The sequence below is a fragment of the Cibotium barometz genome, chromosome 47 (genome assembly GCF_041138505.1).
Source record: "Cibotium barometz isolate CiBa-2024 chromosome 47, ASM4113850v1, whole genome shotgun sequence".
Lineage (NCBI taxonomy): Eukaryota > Viridiplantae > Streptophyta > Polypodiopsida > Cyatheales > Cibotiaceae > Cibotium > Cibotium barometz.
The window spans coordinates 7,549,848-7,568,997 of record NC_141092.1 but is presented as its reverse complement, the minus strand read 5'-3'; the positions used below and the strand labels follow the sequence as shown (position 1 = coordinate 7,568,997).

General features: G+C 40.5%; 1 pseudogene across 1 annotated transcript in view; it reads right to left on the bottom strand.

Annotated features, from left to right (window-relative positions):
* Positions 1-16,982, bottom strand: part of LOC147611316 (expansin-A15-like) — a 55,434-nt pseudogene extending 38,452 nt beyond the window's left edge. Inside the window, exons 1-2 of the transcript XR_015263739.1 lie at positions 16,667-16,982; positions 15,872-16,560 (exon numbers count right to left, since the gene is read on the bottom strand). The product of XR_015263739.1 is annotated as an expansin-A15-like (transcript). The remainder of the gene's footprint in view (positions 1-15,871; positions 16,561-16,666) is intronic.
* Positions 16,983-19,150: the final 2,168 nt, after the last annotated feature.

Sequence of the window (19,150 nt, the reverse complement as noted above, 5' to 3'; positions counted from 1 at the left end):
TATTTTCCCATGTGCACATTAAGTTGGATTTAGATTTGGATAAAACAATCTGAATTTAAAAAACATACACATCATTGTTTTGTATGAAAACGCAATCTTTCACATTTTTGTATGAAAATGAAATCTTTCACATTAGTGATCCATTTTTCAAACCTAGATGAGCATGTCTTGGACATTTTTACACTTATAAAGTTTGGAGAACATTATGATGCAAAGCATATGTTAAAGATGATTCACTCTACCCTAGAGTTGGAAACAGGATAAAGGATAAATGATAGCTTGCCACCATTTTTTTTGCTTCAAGCAATTGATAGGATAATTAGTATCCCTTCTTCAAAGCATTTTAAGGGACGTCATAAGATGCTGGCATGTTTCCACTGCCTATCTTTGCGAGAGTTGTTGTGTAGCACTAAATGTTGTTTTCCTAAAGTGATTTCATCAAAGTTGAATGTTGAGATACCTGGTATCGGTATCAAAGAAGTCGAGGTTGTTTTGTTGGGCCCAAGGTGATGATATGCCATTCATCTTATTATCTTTAGTTATCTACTTTTTTTTGTTCTTTATTATTTATTAAAAACTGAAGTAACCTAGTGTAAGTCAATTGACATTTTAACGTGTATGTATATCATCTATAAATTTAGAAAAAAACTTTTAAGATTGATGAGTCATAATATAGCTATAAACTGTCACTATAAGGATAGTCAAGAACATTTCATCGCCATTGCTTCTTAAAAACATTACACTAACTATGTTTTATAATTAGAATATTACACCTATATATTTTTGTTTCCTATGTAATATAATTGTAACATGCTCATAACCACATTTATCATGTTAAAAACGTAGAAATGGCTTTTGTTATCATCTTAAACCATCATCATTCTTGTGCATAATAGCTCCATATTCTTAGCTCACTTTGTATTATTTTCCCACTAAGGTTACGCTTCAATTTTTTAGTATTACGAATTCCAAGGATGCGTTGGGTTTCAATTTCATCTCTCCAAGACATGAGAAGCCAACATCCACCTAGCATTATGCAAAGACTTGTGGCAAAATTATACTATATCATGGATTCTGTAAACATGCTTAGGGTTCCTACTTAGACCCACTTCTTCTAGTGTTCATGAGACTATGGAGAATAACAAGGGTTCTCTTGCGCCATGCATGTAGAAACATTTTCACTCTTTGCCATTAGAAAGACATTACTTTCCCCATGCATGTAAAAACATTTTCATTCTTCCCCATTAGAGAGAGATTAATTTAGCTATAACATTTGTTCTCAAGGCCCATTTAAGCATAAATAATAAGATGGAAAAATTATAGAATTTAACACATGTACTATTTATGTGCTCTTAGTGTCAACAATATTTGTGTTTTTGATAGCAGGATAGGTTAACACCATCATCTTATGAATGTGGAACAATACTCCTAGGGCTATCATTTTTTGTGGCTAGTTATAAGGATGGTACTCGCTATTACACTAGACACATGGCCTTACAACATTATCCAACCCTTGGAAGTCCATATTAGGAAATTTGGAAAAATCTCAATTTTAATTTTAATATGTTTAGGACAAATTAGCCAATAATAGGCCAATAAAATGTATTAACTTCTTTTCTCCAAACTGCATATTTTTTATATTGAGGTTTACAATACTCAAAGTATACTATATTTAATGAAAATATGATGGGAAAGCTTTATTTAATGACAATATGATAAGAAAGCTGGTAGGAACATCATAAATGTGGCCGCCTTCTCTAACGTATTTTTACATGCAACTTCTCCATGTAAAGTAGCAACATGGGCACTATAGGGACTCATAAATTAAGGATTCTCTTGTCCCATACATGTCCAAGATACATATTTTAAGAGTTCCATGCTTCCCTATTACATAAAAGAGATTGCTTTCACCCACCCCACAAGACATGACTTTAAGAGCTTTTCAAACATAAAAGACCTCTTCGAGACATGCCTTCAAGACCTCTTCAAACATATAAGATGAAGATTGCTAGATTGTAGCAACTAACACATGCACCAATCCACATGCTCTAACCGGTGAAAACATGTGTTTCCCCATAATTTTGCAAGTCGTATAGGCTAGCACCATCATCTTTTGAAAGCATAGAAACACCATAAACGAGACTAGCATTTGTTTTGGCTAGTTTTGAGGCAGATACTTGCTACTGCACTAGACATGTGGCCTTATAACACTATCGCACCCTCGATACTAATGGGATTCCCGCCTAGGATAGCAATATGCATATTAGCCACCTCTTGACAATGATTGTGACATATTTATCATGCAAGACAAACTATAACATCAAGTAAGAGCTGGCAAATCTAATTGTTTGCTCTTTTTTCTTACCCTCATAGCATTCATAGCATAGCTTTACATTTACCACTTGCAAATTTAATAGTTGTAAGTCTGTCTCCTTAAATTATTGTTCAATTAACCTCAAAATTACTCTCTATTAGTCAAGGTAACAAAAACCACAAAAGCTTTGTCAATGGTTAAGTCTTTTGGTCATGCAAGGAGGATGAAGCATCTCAATTTTGATTTGAGAGGTCAAATGCATTTATGTCGGCAATGGAATTTTTGAAAATCTATCAAAAGAAAAGCATTGAAATTATCATTATCTAAGTAACTTGCTAACAAAATATGATAAGGCTTTGCTACATTGGTTTGAATATGTAATGTATGCAGCTAGTAGAATATCCACCACTATATGATGCGTCCATGTTATATATATCACACTCCTTTAAATAGTCTACTAATTTGGATTTATTGTGCTATTCTGAAAGCTATTAAGACATATCTTTTTACCATAAAAGAATAAAAATTCCCACATGACCAAGTCGCTAACCAAATAAAAAAGATTTATTATATAGGTTTTGTGTAGCTTGTGGCTCTCTTGCAAAACTAAGGGAACTATCTCTCTCTCTCTCTCTCTCTCTCTCTCTCTCTCTCTCTCTCTCTCTCTCTCTCTCTCTCTCAGTGTACAATGTTGATCATGCACATGTTTTATGTGATAGACAATTTTTTGCTTCATCCTCCTAGAGGAGCTATGAAGAATGTCCAACATTATTTGCGAGAAAAATCATTTTATTAAGGTGCTAACCATGCTTGTATAGAAAACATTTTTTGTGACTTGTTTTGAGTAGTGTACGACCTATTTCTTGGGAAATTGGCCCTACAATAGTATCTCACTCTCTGTAGCAATATAAGTCTTGCATGGGAATTGCATAAGACTAGAGCATCCCCTTCTCGGTCCACATATTCCTTTTGAAAATCTCCAAGCCTCAAGCTTCCTATTTTTTACTATTGCATGAAAGTTGGATTTAGATTTGGATAAAACAATCTGAATTTAAAAGACATACACAACATTGTTTTGTATGAAAACGTAATCTTTCACATTTTTGTATGAAAATGAAATCTTTCACATTAGCGATCCATTTTTCAAACCTAGATGAGCACGTCTTGGACATTTTTACACTTATAAAGTTTGGAAAACATTATGATGCAAAGCATATGTTGAAGATGATTCATTATGTACTCTTGTTTAAACAATTCACATTAGCATTATATAACATTAAGAGATAAAATGGAATCTAGACAAGACATTAGAAAAGCGTCCATAGTTTTATTAAAAAAAAACTAGAGTAACCTAGTGCAAGTCAACCGATATTTTAACGTGTATATATATCATCTATAAATTTAGAAAAAAACTTTTAAGATTGACGAGTCATAATATAGCTAGAAACTATCATTATAAGGATATTCAATAACATTTCATCACCATTGCTTCTTAAAAACATTACACTAACTATATTTTATAATTATTATATTACACCTATATATTTTTCTTTCCTATGTAATATAATTGTAACATGCTCATAACCACCTTTATCATGTTAAGAACTAAGAAATGGCTTTTTCTCTATCATCTTAAACCATCATCATTCTTGTGCATAATATAGCTCCATATTCTTAGCTCACTTTGTGTTATTTGCCCACTAAGGTTACACTTCATTTTACAAATTCTAGGGATGCTTTGAGTTTCAGCTTTATCTCTCTACGACATGAGAATTCAACATCCTCCTAGCATTATGGAAAGACTTGTGAAATTATACTATCTCATGGATTCTATAAACATGCCTAGAGTTCCTACTTAGACCCACTTCTTCTAATGTTCAAAGAACTTTCCTTGATATGTACTTGTTGATTATTGCATCTGCATCTTGTACTTCGTTTGTTGTAGATTTCTGCTACTATGCCTTCAAGTACATCATCTAGGATATCAACACATTATAAGTGGATAAACTTAAGCAATCTCCAAGAGAGATCCACTGCCCAACTGTTTTCCCTCTTTTAATGAGAGCTTAACTAGAGCTCAATGATGAAAAGGCTCATGTATTATGTTGTTGTAGAACCCAATCTTGATCTTAGTATCTTGTTTATCACTAATCATTTATACGAGAGAACTTCCCACTCAAGAAGCCTTGTATACAGGTCAGGAGAACCCTATGATGTATGGGGCGCACTGGCTCACACAAGTGGACTCGGTTCAATTCCCACTAGGGCCATAATGTTTATGTGCATCAAATACACATAAATCTAGATTGTTTTCTGCATTAAGCTGCAATCTGCACTCAATCTTCACCAAAACTAAAGTTGCAAGTTATCAAGGCAGCACTTATGTGATTTATTTTCTTGGAGTTTCACAAAATTAACACTAATCTTGGAAAATTAATATCAATCCAGTTGATTATTTGAGGATAATCTTCACAAGTCACTCCAATTTAATCTTTCTTTGCAAACATTTCTTGGTATTGTCAATTGTTATTTCACAGTTTCTAGATATTTTAACTGTTTCTTGGAATTCAACAAAAACTGTGACAAATAGCAAAGAGATGCAAACTATGTGTAGGATTTTTGACAAATATCACTTACAAAACTGTGAATCTTTGCTTCAATCGTGCTTTCTGTACATGAATCTTTAATTCTGCACTGATCTTGAAATGTACACCGTTTTCTGCATTAAGATACAATCTACACTTAATCTTTACCAAAAATGTAGTTGCAAGTTATCAAGACATCACTTTTGTGACTTATTTGCTTGGATTTTACCAAAATTAACACTAGTCTTTGAAAATTAATATCAATCCACTTCATTAGACTATAAACAATCTAATTTAAAGGATAATCTTCACAAATCACTATAGTTTAATCTTTCTTTGCAAACCTTTCTTGGTGTTGTCAACTATTTCTTGGTATTTCATCTGTTTCTGGATATTTCAACTGTTTCTTATAAGAATTCAACAAAAACTGTGACAAATAGCAAAGAGATGCAAACTATGTGTATGATTTTTGACAAATATCACTGACAACTATGAATCTTTGCTACAATCTTGCTTTTTGTACATGAATCTTTAATTCTGCACTGATCTTAAAACAAATCTTCAATATCCTTCAACTTTGCACTTGAAACTGCACATCAAATTATATTATGCAAACTTTATGTATTCTATAAACATTCTTGAAATTGTATCAAGATTCTGCACACTTTCTTGAAACTGCACCAAATTTTTGCACAGCAATCTTCTTCTTGCAATATTCCTTCGAGAACTCAAAGATTTGGCAATCTAGGGTTTCAATTCTAAAGAAACAAGGGCTCTAAGGGTTAATCTTTGAAAAAGTATGTTCCCTAAGGAAGATAATGCATGAAATCACTCAATATTGGTTTGCTGAAAATTCTATAAACCCTAATTCTGAAAATCAAGAAAATTTCAAGAAACAAAGATTAAGAGCTTTAAGAAATCAAGCAGTAAAGTGGATTAGGGTTCTAAAAACAATGGTTAATACAAATTCAAAAATTATTAACACAAAATTCATTGCTAATCTTCTCAAATCAAGAAATTAGCAAATGCGAAAACTGTGTAAAAATCGATTCTGAAAATGATTACACTAATATGATCAAAAAATGCATTCTGAAAATTGAATTAATAGTAATCTGAAAATGATTATCACTAATCATGATGAAGAAAATGCATTGTGAAAATTGGATTAAGAAAATTCCAAAAATGATTGACCTCCTAATCAAAGCATCAAGATCTATGCCAAGAGCTCGGATACCACAACAAGATAGTGGCCCACTCAATACTTGGAGTAGACAATAAGGGTGTAGGTCCCCATCGTAGCATCTCGAAGGGAATCTCACCATGGAAGCTTGCTGTAGGCAAGAAGATAACCAAATGGTCAAATGTATCAAAAGATATCAGAAGGTATCAAAGGGTACACTATCCTAGGGCTGGTGCCTTTTATAGTCCCAAGGCCCCCATATGCCCTACACAACATATGTGCAAATGCCCCTAAGCCCCATGTGCCTAGGTCCATCCCTTATATGTATGTGCTCACTAAAATCCCTTCATTACAAAAGGCATTATAATATTTAATCAAGGTATGAGAGGGGGGAAGATTTTGTGTGACTACTCCTGTGTTTGACTAGCTCCTTGACTTTATACTCTATGCCAAGAGTTCGAAAGGCATTACAATATTCAATCAAGGTATGAGATGGGGAAGAATTTGTATGAGTGCACCTCACCTCTGATTACTTTTTGGCTCCTTCCATTCTTTCTCCATCTTTTAGTTAGGGGCAGCTTTGAGGGGTTCTACGTTCTCTACCTTTGTTTAGAGAGGTCTGACACTACTAGAGTGTACTTAAGTGTTGTAATCTCCCATAATAGCCGCAAGACTAGTAGATTCTTGTAAAAGACTTTAGTTTTGATTGTGTCTTCAGACTTAGGGATATGAGCCTCGCTCTTAACGGCATGAAGCTTTTTAAAAAATAAAAATAAAAAAAGAAAACGTTTTAAAGATACGGTTCGGAAGGTTATAAAATTCCGAAGGTTGAAACACCACTGCTCGGTCGGATACGTGTGTCCATGGACTGATGGACACCTGTGATAAAACAGCGCCCGCGCTAGCTTCCAGGGACGATGTGGCTGGACGCCCAAGCTGCCGGGGCAGTAGTAAGCGAGTAGAGTAGGTAGACGTAACGATGATGGGTCATGGCTGCCGTTGGACGTTCTGCACGCACTCGTCCTTGTGGAAGGAGACGTCACGGTCCGGCATGAGGCCTCTATGTTGCTCATCCAGCAAAATTAAATATGGGCTTCCGCCGAGCTGCTCTCATGTCTGATTGCGTTAATCGAGTGGGTCTTTGAATTAGCCCTGGTGTGGTGTGGTGTGGACGTGGAGACGCTAAACATGTGCATTGCTGCAAAAAGGATCACTTTCAATTATAGCATCCATGTTACCTCGACGTCGGTCCTACAGCTGCGGCACCAACCAACCACGACTCGTTGCAGAGTCTTGCCTTGTCCCCCTTCCTTCCTGCAAGCTGCTGCTCACAGTCTGAGCTCTCGCGGCTTCGAATTCCGTCCCCAACGTGCCATCCCATCCCTAGGGCCTCATATATAAGGAGTCCGTCCCCAACCTGCTACTCATCGGCCGCAGCAAGCCAATTAGCCACGCAGCCAAGCCGAGCCAAGCTAAGCTAAGCTCGCCGCTGCGTCAATACAGTTGAATGGCAATTGCTACAATTATGTGGACTCTCCTCCCCCGCAGCATTAATATTGCCCCGCTTATCCCGCTGCTTCTCCTGCTCCTCATGGGTGCTCCGGCCCTGGCCTCCTACTACGGCGGCGGCGGCTCCGAGCAGAGCGGGTGGACCAATGCCCATGCCACTTTCTACGGCGGAAGCGACGCCTCCGGCACCATGGGTACGTTTACATTATGAGCTGTTATTGCCATGGCAGCCCATGAACAGGAATTGGGGACAGAACTGGCAGAGCAACGCCCTGCTGGACGGCCAGAGCCTCTCCTTCCAGGTCACCACCAGCGACGGCACGACTCTCACCTCCTACGACGTCGCCCCCGTCGACTGGCACTTCGGCCAGACCTTCAGCGGCGACCAGTTCTAAGATATTATTCACCACTCCAACTAGCTTAGCTTCATGTGCGCCAACACCACCTCGGCTTGCTGGTGGTGGACCATACAGGTTGTGATCTAGCAAGTACTGTAGATTCGCATGCTGAGGCAGCAAAGCCGCCCGCTGCTGGTAGGAACATCATGGATGTGGCCGCCTTCTCTTATGTATTTTAGATCTCTCTCACGTAATCTCACCTACAAATGTAAAAACTCAATCATTCTATATCAAGTTTGAAAACCTGATATGATATAAACTGGAATGAAAGTTCAAGTTTGGAAACCTTATGATATAAACTGTAATGCAAGTTCAAGTTTGGCAACTGTAATGCAAGTTCAAGATGTAAAAAAAAACCCCCCTTAGATTCACAAAGAAGAAGGGGAGTACAGCCGAACTTGGGAAGTCACCTCATATTTTAACATTAGTATATATCATTGAAAAAAAAACAACACTCCACAATCCATCCCATCACTACCATTACTTCTTTTTGTTCTTTTTTACAACCACGAGGGGATTGTTTTTCTAGCATACCCCCATGCTTCGACCAAACCTTAACTGGTGCCAACCGGGTTCTCAATAAAGGCAACAAATGTATGGTCGGTTTGCTTTTCCTTGCGGTACCATCTCCGAGTTTTAGGTCCGAATCTAGGAGGCCTTTTCTTCTCAATCCAACATCTCACCTGTAGCCACCAATCCATCAATATTAGGGAAAGAACCCTAGTATGTATGAAGCTTAGCCAAAATCAAGGAAACATTCAAAGGATATTCCTCTGCAGATTCTGAATCAACAAATCCAATTCTAGAGATCTAATTTTATTTGCATTACATAATACAGACCAGCACATGCATACATATTTATACATCAGCTCTATTTCCTACAGCCCTGTACATGTAGCCCTCAAGAACACAATTTCATTCCTGCTAGTCCACATTTCCCATAAGATGCAAGTTCTGATAATGTTAAACACCAGCCCACTGAGCTCATCACACTCACTGCCGACTTCCCAAGTAACCAGTCCTCCCAAAAGGTTTGCATGGTCAGACCCCTCTCTATCCACTTAGTCATTTTGCACCGGGTGCTCCTTAGAGCTGCACATTCCCATAACAAATGTTTGCCACTTTCTATTGTAGACCTGCACCTAGGGCAAATGCCACTAGCCATGTTTCTTTTTGCATTTTATAGCCAATAGGTAAAGCCCACATGCTAACCTTCCACAAAAAAACTTGAAGTTTCCTAGGGACCTGGCAATTCCATATCAAGTGCCATCTCTTTTTCCAGCTAGAAGAGCTCCATTTTACATTCCATATTTTGTTGCAATACAGTACATCGGCATCCCCTTCCTCACATTAATGCATAAATGTCCCTAGTTTTGCCCTCCTTCAGTTTGACACCATTGATCCAAGTCCAATCCTTAATCCAGACTGAAGTATCAGTTTGCTATGGAACATAATTCACTGTGCAACACCTCCATCACTTGAGTCATCAAGTCTCTCTCTCTCTCTCTCTCTCTCTCTCTCTCTCCTGGTTAGTTAAAACTACAAAGATAAGAGGTTCACCTCTTTCCACCCAGGCATATCTTTGTCCCAGGAGAGTCAGCCACATATCTAATGCCTTTGTTGTTGAGAATTTTTGCCACATATGTATCAAGTGATGCTAGGGGGGGATTAAACTTATGTGTCCACCATAGACCTAATGACAACATGGTATTGCCAGTAACCCTCCCACCACCATTCTAAGCCATAAAGCCCAAATTTTCTTTCCAGCAATTAAATTACATAACAGTTTGCAAAAATCTGAGCAAGTGATGTTTAGAGGAGCATATGAAAACAGTTTAGCGTTCCAATTTAAGCTCCCCCATCTACCCTTAGCTAAAATATCAGCTATTTCCACCAATTTCCTTATCATTAAGACCCAAGTAGCATTTTGAGATAACACCCTAGGGAGCATCAGAGTCCTTCTTGCAACACAATGGGTGGGCAAGTGAATGATACCAATGCCTCCTTCCTTTTTAGGCACTGACACTTTATCCCAAGCTAGCCAAGAAGGGACTCTTTTCTTGCCATTGCCATTTCTCCACAGAAAGTCTCTAATAGGGCCAATGATTTCCTTCCAATGACACTTCCTAGACTTTAATAGAGGACTTAGAAACATGATGTAAGCATTCAAAACAGAGTTGGAGATATCAATCCTGTTATGGAAGGGAACTTTCAAACCTTCCCACTTTTTTAATTTCTCTACCAATCTATTAATGGCCCACATTACCAGTTATTTATAAGTAAGTCCAACCCCAAAAGGAACTCCAAGCAATCTAACAATATGGCCCTTTTGCACTACCTCACATCCCCACCTTTGAAGATCAAAGTCATTGTCTTCACGCAGGCTTATGATTCTGGATTTTAGAATGTTACATTTAGAGCTTGAAGCATACTCTTGTACTAGCTCTAGGGCCCATCTCACATTGTTGTTCTCAGCCTTTAAGAATAACACTGAGTTATTAGCAAAGCACTGAATTACAAGCTGTTCACTGTGCTTGAGTTTTAAGCTTGTAAAATCTTCCCTTCACTGCATGCTAGTTCTAATGACAAAATTAAAGGGTGAGAGGCAACAACAAAAAGCAGGACGGCTAGTGGGCAACCTTGTATAATTGACCTGTTGATCTTAAATCCCCCTACAACTCTTCCATTGAGAAGCACTTTAGAATAACACCAAACATACGTTTCAATGTTTTCAAATCGCCAGCAAGATGCTATTCTACCTTGTATTCACCAAATCCATTGACATGCAAAAGTTCACCATTGTTTTGCCATCGTACAATATCTGGTATCTCTGTTAAGTTAAAAACAATCTTGGTCCTTCTTTGGTACCTCAAATGCAGCAAGCCACCATATTTCATTCTCCGATTGCATACTGAAATATTTTGGATTTTTGAATTAATGCTGGGATCCAACGCCCTATTCATTAGTGTTGGGTCTGATTGGAGTCTGAACGTTGGTCCCACGCTTGGACTCGTTGTTGCAGACTCTTGCCTTGTCCCCCTTCCTTCCTGCAAGCTGCTGCTCACAGTCTGAGCTCTCACGGGCTTCGAATTCCGTCCCCAACGTGCCATCGTATCCCTAGGGCCTCATCCTATCCCTTCGGAGTCCGTCCCCAACTTGCTACTCATCGACCGCAGCCAAGCTGAGCCAAGCTAAGCTCGCCGCCGCTGTGTCAATACAGTTGAATGGCAATTGCTACGATTGCAGCATTAATATTGCCCCACTTATCTCGCTTCTCTACGGCGGCAGTTGTGATTGTGATGTAGCAAGTACTATAGATTCGCATGCTAAGGCAGCAAAGCCGCTCGCTACTGGTAGGAACATCATGGATGTGGCCGCCTTCTCTAATGTATTTTAGATCTCTCACACGTAATCTCACCTATGAGTACAAATGTAAAAACTCAATCATTCTATATCAAGTTTGAAAACCTTATATGATATAAACTGGAATGCAAGTTCAAGTTTGGAAACCTTATGATATAAATTGCAATGCAAGTTCAAGTTTGGCAACTGTAATGCAAGTTCAAGATGTAAAAAAAGAACCCCCCTTAGATTCACAAAGAAGAAGGGGAGTACAACCGAACTTGGGAAGTCAGTCACCTTATGAAGTCAGTCACCTCATATTTTAACATCAGTATATATCATTGAAAAAAAAAAAAAACAACACTCCACAATCCATCCCCATCACTAACATGACTTCTTTTTGTTTTTTTTTTTTTGCAACCTCGGGGGGACTGTTTTTCTAGCATACCCCCATGCTTTGACCAAACCTTAACTATGGGTCTAGTGCCGGATTCTCAATAAAGGCAACAAATGTATGATCAGTTTGCTTTTCTTTGCGGTACCATCTCCGAGTTTTAGGTTCGGATCTAGGAGGCGTTTTCTTCTCAATCCAACATCTCATCTGCAGGCAGCAACCCACCAATCCATCATTAGGGAAAGAACCTTAGTATGCATGAAGCTTAGCCAAAATTAGGGAAACATTCAAAGCATATTCCTTTGTAGATTTTGAATCAACAAATCCAATTCCAGAGATCTAATTTTATTTGCATTACATACAGACCAACACATGCATACATATTTATACATCATCTCTATTTCCTGCTGCTCCCTGCAGCCTTGTACATGTAGCTCTCAAGAACACAATTTCATTCCTGCTAGTCTAGATTTCCCATAAGATGCAAGTTCTGATAATGTTAAACACTAGTCCACTGAGCTCATCACACTCACTACCCACTTCCCAAGTAACCAGTCCTCCCAAAAGGTTTGCATGTTCAGACCCCTCTCTATCCACTTAGTCATTTTGTACCAGGTGCTCCTTAGAGCTGGACATTCCCAGAACAAATGTTTGCCACTTTCTATTAAAGACCTGCACCTAGGGCAAATGCCACTAGCCATGTTTCTTTTTTGCATCAAAGACGAGTAAAATGCTGAGTACGAAGAGGGCAAATGTGACAGCAACGTGATGGCCATGTCCTATGACGATATCTCCTTCCCAGCCTGAAGAACTTCTTGTTGAAGAGCCTGTAGCTTGTTAATATGATCCCGCATCGTCGATGACTTTGCAGGGCTCATAACCCGCATCTGTACTTCGAAGGAAATCCTCTTCATGGGCGATACCCTGTTGTAAAGTGAGGCCAAATGCTGCCATATACCTCTGGCCAACGTCATATGCTTTACATGATTGATTACCTGTGGTGTGCAGTTGAGGAAAATAAACGAACGGACCCTGGCGTTGACACGATCCCACATTTGTGTCTGAGCCTCCCGGTCCTTTCGGGTTGATGACAACTCCCCTTCCTCTACTTTCGACCGTGGAACACCAACAACGATGAAATCAGCGAGGTCGTAAGACTCTAGAATAGATTCCATCATAACCTTCCATATGCCGTAGTTGCTCCCGTCCAACTGACGGTCCACCGGGAACGTGGGGAGTGTCCGAATCTTCACGTGCCTCTCGGCCATCTCTAACAGATCTGCCATTGCGGGGATGTACTCTGAAAAGGGTGGCTGGGTGGGAACAAAGAAGAACTGATACCTGCAAGTGGCTGTCCAGCAAATCAGCCCGCCGTCTTCTTGCTTCTTCTCTTCCCGAACAGTCCAAAACAGTCCACCAATCAGCCACAAAATAGTCCCCCTCTGACTCACACAAATCCCAAGACCTATCTAGAGCCTAGGCTCTGATACCATGTCAGAATATGCAGCGGAGATGATGACCAGATCTGGGAACACAAGAGCAAAAAACGCAAGCAGAAAAACAGCACAAGAGAGAGAGAGAGAAGTAGGCGTGTAACTCTGCTCTGATATACACAAGAAAATCCCGAGGTATGGTACAATGAGTGGTATGGGGGTGGGGGCCTATTTATATGCCCCCACAAGTGCAGTCGGCCTGCTGTATGCAGCCGACTGGCCCTGAGAACTCCACGACCAGCACACATCTCCAGTTGGCCAGATCAACATCAGTCAGCCACCTCCCAGATGCAATCGTGGACCAGTTCAGCAGTCGGCCAGCACATGGGCTACCTCCCAAGCCACAGAAAAATGGGAAAAAATAGGAGAAAAATGCGGGGAGTGAGGAAAAATGATAAAACACCTGATTGGGCGGGCACACCCACAACAAAGGCCCTGGTGTATAAATCTAGAGAGGAGATGACTTCTAAGAGTTGCATGTAAAAATACGTTGGTGTAATATAATAATTATAAAGCATAGTTAGTGTAATGTTTTTAAGAAGCAATGGCGATGAAATGTTCTTGATTGTCCTTATAGTGATAGTTTCTAGCTATATTATGATTCGTCAATCTTAAAAGTTTTTTTCTAAATTTATAAATGATATACATACATGTTAAAATGTCAATTGACTTACACTAGGTTACTCCAATTTTTTATAAATCTATGGAGTCTTTTCTGATTTCTTGTCTAGATTACATTTTATCTCTTAATGTTATGCAATGCTCATGTGAATTATTTAAACAAGAGTTAAACAAATACATAATGTTCTCCAAACTTTATGAGTAAGTGCAAAAATTTCTAAGACGTGCTCATCTAGGTTTGAAAAATGGATAACTAATGCGAAAGATTTCATTTTCATACAAAAATGTGAAAGATTGTGTTTTCATACAAAATAATGTTGTGTATGTTTTTTAAATTCAGATTGTTTTATCCAAATCTAAATCCAACTTAATTTGCACATGGGAAAATAGGTCAAAGTGGGACCATGTTAAGGTCCATGCAATAGTAAAAAATAGGAAGCTTGGGGCTTGGAGTTTTTCAAAAGGAATATGTGGACCGAGAAGGGGATGCTCTAGTCTTATGCAATTCCCATGATGGACTTACATTGCTACAAAGGGTGTAGGGCCTTTTTCCCCATCAAATAGGTTGTACACTACTCAAAACAAGTCACAAAAAATGTTTTCCCTACAAGCATGGTTAGCACCTTAATAAAATGGTTTTTGTCTCAAATAATGTTGGACATTCTTCATAGCTCCTCTAGGAGGAAGAAAAGTGTTTATCACACAAACCAGGTGAATGCATGCTCAACATTGCACAAAGAGAGAGAGAGAGAGAGAGAGAGAGAGAGAGAGAGAGAGAGAGAGAGAGAGAGAGAGAGAGAGAGAGAGAGTCACATACATTACATATCAAAGGCAACGTAGCGAAGCCCTGTCATCTTTTGTTAGCAAGTTACTCAGATAAATCAAAATTGGGATGCTTCATCCTCCTTGCATGACCAAAAAAGTTAACCATTGACAAAGCTTTGTGGTTTTTTCTCCCTTGACTAATAGAGTGTAATTTTGAGGTTAATTGAGCTATAATTTAAGGGGACAGACTTACAACTATTAAATTTGCAAGTGGTAAATGTAAAGCTATGCTATGAATGCTGTGGAGGTAAGAAAAAAGAGCAAAGATTTACATTTACCAGCTCTTAGTTGATGTTATAGTTTGTTTTACATGATAAATATGCCACAATCATTGCAAAGAGGTGCCTAATGATCATATTGCCATCCTAGGTGGGGATCCCACTAGTATCGAGGGTGCGATAGTGTTATAAGGCCACATGTCTAGTGCAATAGGCAAGTATCTGCCTCAAAACTAGCCACAGAAAATGCTAGCCTCGTTCATGATGTTTCTATGCTTTCAAAAGATGATGGTGCTAGCCTATACGGCTTGCAAAATAGTGGAGAAACACATGTTCTCACCACTTAGAGCATGTGGATTGGTGCATGTGTTAGTTGCGACAGTCTAGCAATCTTGATCTTTTGTGTTTGAAGAGGTCTTGAAGGCATGTCACGAAGAGGTCTTTTATGTTTGAAAAGTTCTTAAAGGCATGTCTTGTGGGGTGGGTGAAAGCAATCTCTTTTAGGTTATAAGGAAGCATGGAACTCTTAAAATGTGTATCCTTGACATGTATGGGACAAGAAAATCCCTAATTTATGAGTCCCTATAGTGTCCATGTTGCTAATTTAGATGGAGAAGTTGCATGTAAAAAGTGCCTCTCTAGTAGCTAGAAGTAATGGTGGTGATGGATGGGGATGGATTGTGGAGGGTTTTTTTTTCAACGATATATACTCAGGTTACAATATGAGGTGACTTCCCAAGTCCCTCGTGAGTACGTGCGTGGTCCCCTCTCCCCTTTTTCTTTGTGAATGTAAGGGGGCTTCTTTTTTACGTCTTGAACTTGCATTGCAGTTTATATCATAAGGTTTCCAAACTTTATATTTTTACATTTGTACTCACGCAAGACATAGGTGAGAGAGATCTAAAATACATAAGAGAAGGCGGCCACATCCATGATGTTCCTACCAGCAGCGGGCGGCTTTGCTCAGCATGCGAATCTGTATGGTCCACCACCAGCAAGCCGAGGTGGTGTTGGCGCGGCGTGGCGCACATGAAGCTAAGCTAGTTGGAGTGGTGAATAATATCTTGGAACTGGTCGCCGCTGAAGGTCTGGCCGAAGTGCCAGTCGGCGGGGGCGACGTCGTAGGAGGTGAGAGTCGTGCCGTCGCTGGTGGTGACCTGGAAGGAGAGGCTCTGGCCGTCCAGCAAGGGGTTGCTCTGCCAGTTCTGTCCCCAATTCCTGCTCAAGGGCTGCCAGCCGGTCTTGGAGCCCTTGATGGAGACGGCGCGGACGTCCCCAACTCCGCCTACGTTGGTGACGAGCACCAAGTTGAAGTAAGAGTGGCCGTTCATGGTGAAGTGGCCCGTTTTAACGCACGGAACCCTCCGGTAGAGCACGGGCACGATTCCGCCTTTGTAGACGCCGATCTTCTCGAAGGCCGGTCGAAGTGCTGCAGCGGGGGGTTGCACCATGCAGCCGCCCGCGTTGTTGGGCAGCGCGTCGTTGGGCGGGCAGAGGTTGGTGGCGGTGACCAGTACGGAGGCGTCGCTGAGGCACCACCCGGGATCGGCGGCCGCAACGCACTTGATCTCGAAGCAGGCGCCGCAGCTAAGGCCGGCGTTGAAAAGCGCCGTGCTGAGGGCCGCGGTGTTGGTGCCGTAGCCCGATCAGGAGTAGAGGTCCCCGTAGCCACAAGCGCCGCCTGCAGGACACATAGCATCAATCGATGATCTCAATTTCAGTTCAAGGGTTGATCAGCTATAGCATGCGGACTGAAATGGCAATAACAGCTCATAATTTAAACGTACCCATGGTGCCGGAGGCGTAGAAAGTGGGATGGGCGTTGGTCCAGCCGCTCTGCTCGGAGCTGCCGCCGCCGCCGTAATAGGAGGTCAGGGCCGGAGCACCCATGAGGAGCAGGAGAAGCAGCGGGGCAATATTCATGCTGCGGGGGACGAGAGCCCACATAATTGCAGCAATGTATTGACGCAGCGCGGAGCTTAGCTTGGCTCGGCTTGGCTGGCGCGGATGAGGAGCAAGTAATTGGGGGCGGACTCCTGAATTATATATGAGCATGTGGGGGGGAATTCGAAGCCGCGAGAGCTCAGATCGTGAGCAGCAGGTTGAAGGAAGGAAGGGGGACAACCCCGGACAAGGCAAGGCTCTGCAACGAGTCGTGGTTGGTTGGTGCCGCAGCTGTGGGACCGACGTGGATTTGGGGGTAACATGGATGCTATTGAAGGTGATCCTTTTTGCAGCGACGGACAATGCACATGTTTAGCGTCTCCACGTCCACACCACACCAGCGCTAATTCAAAGTTCACCCACAAACCGTCACACCCACGGTCAGACTCCAATCAGACCCACAAACCGTCAGGCCCACTCGAGTAACGCAATCAGACATGCGAGAGATGATGGGAGGTGAGAGCAGCCGTCGTCGTATGTGCCATGTTACGTCTACCTACTCTACCCTCTTATATGTAGGCTACTGCCCCGTCCGGCAGCTTGGGCCTCGAGCCACATCGCCCCCTGGAGGCTATAAGCGGTGTCCATTATGCACGTATCCGAGCAGTGGAGTTTCAACCTTCAAAATTTTAAAACCTTCAACCTTACCTTTAAAGGCTTTTCTTGCTTCACGAGTTGGGAACAAACTAAATGCGGGCGTTATCCTAGCATTGATGAGGAGCTATAGGTGCATCAAGTTGATCTAATGCCTTTTGATTGCTATCTAGACAACATGTTGCGATATCGAACCATGCTCATGGGCATTGCCATCATTCTATTAGCGTTGTCATGTAGCAGGGAGGTGCTCGTGTGGATATGCAAATCATGACAATCTCACCAGCTTGATGCATATAGTTTTGCTGGTGAGGAGCGCTCCCACCGTCATAATAGGAGACTAAGGGGCAAGGCTCTAGTAGTCGACGATCTCTGTAAATCTAGGGTCGATCAAAGGCTTTAATTAATGAAATGAGCACCTCCTCAACAACAAACCGTTTGCTCATATTTCGTCGTACTATTCCGAGCTTCAATTTAGCGACGCCCCACCATTCGCATGCATCACATGAAAGAAAGGTTAAAGCACATATGTATGCAGAGCTATAACCCTTTAATGAAGCATATATGTATGCATGCACTTGCAAAGTGGTTAGAGCTACACAAAAGGACACCACTCTAGAAACAAGATTTTACATTCATCTAGACACTCATACTTTCTATGCCATCTCTTCATGTATTTTCTCATGCCCTATCAATTCTAGTCACACGATGGATTCGATCGTGCTTAGATTATTCACCGCTTTGTATCAACGTCACAATGCTTCAATACCTATTACAATATTGATGATTTTGGTTATTTTTGTGTTCAGAGTGGTCAAAGGATATCAATGCATGTGAACAAGCCTTTGCGAAGGGAAAATATCATCTTATGGCACTATTGTGATGTAGCTAGTCATGTTCTTTGAAAGCACATAAATAGTCAGTCGGGGAAGGCATCGACCATTTTTTGAGAAGGGCGCTTTAGTGAAGCATTGAATGACTAGATGGGCTACCATGTTAGGTGAGGATTGTGAGTTGTGGGGTGTCATTATATCTTGTGGGCAAAGTATCCTTTTACAATTAACAATGTACATGTTTAGCATCTCCATGTCTCCATGTTCATAGCTATGGGATTGATGTCAATGTGAATATGTCTTGGGGATAAGCATGAAGACTTCGAGTAGTGGAGTTTCCTCCCTAGTTCAAATTTTGATGAATTTTTTTTGTAACCGTAACCAATTTTCAAAATTTTAAAAACCTTCAACTTTTATTATTGTTTTTTATTAAAAGCCTTTACAAGTTGGGAACACACTAAATGTGGGTGTTTTTCTAGTATTGATGAGGAGCTATGGGTGAACCTCTAGCTCTTAAGCTAATCTAATGCCTTTTTGGACTCCTCATAATTGATTTCTATCTAGACAACACATTGCAATATCAAACCACACTCATGGATCTTGTCACGTAGAAAGGTGTTTGTGTGGATATGCAAATCGTGACAATCTTATCCGCTATACAGTTTGGTTGTGAGGGTTTCCCGCACCATCATCATGCAATTATAAAGAGATTGAGGGGTAAGGCTCTAGTATATCAATGTCAATGATTTTTGTAAATCTAGGGTTGATCAAAGGATCTAATTAGCGAAATAAGGACTATTTGCTTATATCACGTAATTTTTTCATACTATGATGAGCTTTAATGTACTAATAGCTTGATTGGTAAACTGAGGACACCACATATGATTTGCCTAAACAAAA